Source organism: Schistocerca gregaria, chromosome 10 (assembly GCF_023897955.1).
Source record: "Schistocerca gregaria isolate iqSchGreg1 chromosome 10, iqSchGreg1.2, whole genome shotgun sequence".
Lineage (NCBI taxonomy): Eukaryota > Metazoa > Arthropoda > Insecta > Orthoptera > Acrididae > Schistocerca > Schistocerca gregaria.
The window spans coordinates 66,485,943-66,490,167 of record NC_064929.1 but is presented as its reverse complement, the minus strand read 5'-3'; positions in this window follow the sequence as shown (position 1 = coordinate 66,490,167).

Here is a 4,225-nt window from a genome sequence, read left to right as displayed (position 1 = left end):
CCACAAATATTTTATTTGCCGATCTTTCTAAGACTATACTTGATATGCTATTTATTGCAATGTTTGTATCATTGGCAAACAAAACAAACTTGGCATCTGGTAATATTACTGATGAAAGGTCATTGATATACACAATAAAAAACAAGGGCCCTAAGATGGAACCTTGTGGGACCCCACATGTAAATAGTTCCCAGATGGATGATGCCTGATAGCTTAATACATGTCTCTTTCCTAATAACACCCTTTTTTTTCCTGCCAGAGATATACGATTTGAACCATTTTGCTGCATTTCCTTTTACACCATAATAATCTAATTTACTTAAAAGGATATTGTGATTTACACAGTCAAATGACTTTGACAGGTCACAAAATATACCAGTTGCCTGCAGTTTTTTGTCTAATGAATTAAGTACATTTTCACTGTAAGTGTAGATAGCATTCTCAATATCAGAACCCTTTAGAAATTCGAACCGCGACTTTGACAGTAAGTTATTTGAGATAAGATGGTTATCAAGCTGTTTGTACATTAATTTTTCTAAAATTTTTGAGAATGCTGGCAAAAGTGAAATTGGATAGAAATTTGATGCTATATCTTTATCTTCCTTCTTAAACAATGACTTAACTTCAGTATATTTCCACCATTCAGGAAATATTCCACTGATAAATAACTAGTTACACAGATAGTTTAATGTGTTACTTAACTCAGAATCACATTCTTTAATTAACTTTGTTGATATTTCATCATACCCACTAGATGTTTTTGATTTTAAAGATTTTATGATGGACATTACTTCTGCAGGGGTAGTGAGTCAAATACGTATAATGGAGGTTACTTGAAATGTCTGGTCTGAGGTATTTCATAGCAGCATCTACAGAACCTGATAACCCCATCTTTTCAGTAACAGTTATAAATTGTTTGTTAAAAAGTTCTGCAACACTATACACATGGCACCAATGTATCATTTACTCTTAATGCTACTTGTCCCTCTTCATGTCTGGTTCTACCGGTCTCCTCCTTCACTACATCCCATATTGTCTGTAATTTGTTATCTGACATGACTCTTTTCCTTGTAATATATTTGCTTTGATGTCTGTATAACAGTGTTTAACACTTTGCAGTACTTCTTGTAATGTGCTATAGCATCATCATCAGAAGTGTTTTGGATTTACGGATACAGTTTTCATTATATTTTCCAAGATACCTCTATTCCTTGAGTTATCCATGGCTTCTTTGCAGACTTTGCTCTAACCTTGGTTAGTTGTGAGGGAAAACAGTGTTCAAATATGGTAAACACTTTATTAGCGAAAGTGTTATATATTTCATTTATGTCTTGAGTACTGTAAACATCACTCCAGTGAATGTCTCAGAGGAGTGTCCTATAATAATCAATTTTTGGCTCATTGATTACCCTCTTAAGCTCTGATTTAACAGAATTTATATCCAGTTCAGTATTAACATTTAACAGAAGGAACTGCATGTCATGCTCTGAGAGGCCATTGACTATTGGTTTTGTAATATAATTTTGTTCATTGGACTTTTCTATAAAGATATTATCAATGACTGTTTGTGAGCAATTGGCTACCCTAGTGGGGAACTTTACAGCAGGAATTAAGTTGAATGATAGTGTTACTAACACAAGTAAGTCCTAATTGGGAGAGTCTTTAAGGAAATCTACATCGAAGTCACAAGCAACCACTATTTCTTTGTTTTTGGTTGTTAAATGGGCCAGTACAGCTTCAAGGTGGTTTATAAGTAGATTAAAGTTACCTGCAGGTTCTCAATATACACTTAATATTACGGATTTTTTGTGAAATTCTACTTCTGTTGCACATGCTTCCATATGCTTTTCTAGGCAAAATTTATGAATGTCTATGTTCTTAAATTTATGACAGTTCCTGATGAATGTGGCAAGTCCTTTCTCCATTTCTGCTTTTGTCGACCTGTAAAGAGCATTCAACAATGTAAAATGGTTCAAAATTTTTGAAAGTCTATGAACAATAGGGGTAAATAATAAGAGTGGATGACCAAGAAGAAAGAACTCTGATTGAAAAGGATGTAAGACAGGGATGAAGTCTTTCGCCCCTACTGTTCAATCTGTACGTCGAAGAAGCAATGATGGAAATAAAAGAAAGGTTGAGGAGTGGGATTAAAATTCAAGGTGAAAGGATAGTAAATTCATCAGTGAATTGTTGTATTGATATCCTGAGTGAAAGTGAAGAAGAATTACATGAGCTGCTAAATGGAATGAATGGTCTAATGAGTTCTATGTATTGAGAGTACAGGAATTCAACTACCTAGGCAGCAAAATCATCAATGACGGATGGAGAAAGGAGGACATAAAAAGCAGACTAGCGTTGGTGAAAAGGGCATTCCTGGCCATGAGAAGGCTGCTAGTATCAAACATAGGAAGAAATTTCTGAGAATGTATGTCTGGAGTAAAGCATTGTATGGTAGTGAAACATGGACTGAGGGAAAAACGGAACAGAAGAGAATCTAAACATTTGAGAAATGGTAATACAGGCAAATATTGACAATTAGGTGGACTGATAAGGTAAGAAATGAGGAGGTTCTGTGCAGAATTGGTGCGGAAATAAATTGTGGAAAACATTGATAAGGAGAAGGGACAGGTGATAGAACACCTGTTACATCATCAGGGAACGACTTCCATAGTACTAGGGAGCTGTGGGGATTTTAGAGGAATCCAGTCACATTTCGCTATCACTTTCATTTAGCTCCTCTGTTGTTTTACTTAGCAATAGGTCCTTAATTTTACTGAGATAACACTGAACTTATTAAACACTGAAGTTCTAGAGTTTTGCAGATGTTGGTGTGGGTCATTATATAAATTAGCTCTAATTTTTTTAAACTAACATGCTTTCATAGCCGTACTAACAGCAGGAGTAGAATCAGTACAACCACAATAAGAATTCGAAACTAAATTCCAGTGAAATTCAGTCTAAATAAGAATTTAAGATATTTAAGTAAGTGTTGCATACCAATAATCAAATGTATGAAAAATTAGCCAGAAATATAGTTAATTAGGAATGTAGAAAAACCTGGGAAGAATCCACCTATGTCACAATCCTCATTTCAACTGGCAGTAGTAACAGCAGACAGTTCACACTGGAAAAACTATCTGTATCTTCCACTATGATGCAGCATTGCCATACCGATCAGTACATGCTGGGAACTGCCAGCAATGGGTAAAGTATAATTTCACACTATCACACCTTAAACTGCCTAAGGAACATAGCAAGAAACTTGAAATACAATTTGCTGATGTAACTAGAATTTAAAAGTGTGCAAGAGATGTATACAAAAAGAATATTTAAAAATTGTCTTACTGTGGTGAACGAGCATTCTAATGTGGGGAGGGGCAAAAAACTGCTGTCTCAATAACGTCACAGAATGTTGGGGTACGATGTAACTAGAAATTTAAAAGCCTACAAGACAGGTATACAAAAAGACTAATTGCCAAGCTATTGTTCTATGCCTCCATATTTTACTATACAAATTGCAAGGGCTGGTTTATTGCAAGACATATAACTAAACTACATCTACGTTTACTGTTTAAAACATATCTCCGTGATACAATATGTCAATGGAGCTACATCCTGAAGAGGTTTCGTTTGCTGCTGCTGCAAGTCTACTTATGTCAGAGTGCTGCGCTGCTCAACCCCCTCCGATAGTAGCCTCACTGTAGTTCCCGTCAGCGAGCTAGTGTTATTAGTCAGAACGGTGTGCCAAAAGGCAGAGTTAAATGTAAAGTGGGATTTGACTGTCATTTTAGGCTAAGAGCACTACCATTAAGCACACAAACTAAGAACAGTTATGACACTACAATACTATTATTCAATGTCAAACAGTCATCATTGTGTTCAGAGATTCTATATATGATATTTGCCCTCACATGGACATGGATGTCTTTGAAAGTTAAGGATCTGTTATTAAAGTGTTTCACTGAAACTGATCTAATGCTACTTACATGTTGCATTAGCTGTTTAACTTCATCCAGAACAAAACCTTAGAAGAGCCATCTAGGTTTGCTACAATTCCGCTACTGCTGCATCCTTCAAACCTTGATTACACGCACAACTAGCTAAGTGTGTACATTTTGGTATAATGGCAACTTGAGAGGCCACCATGCAGTATTTGAGCACCAACATCAAATGAAATACAAGTGTGGTCTGAAAAGTTCTCTTAATTACCATGAGAGGTCAGCAC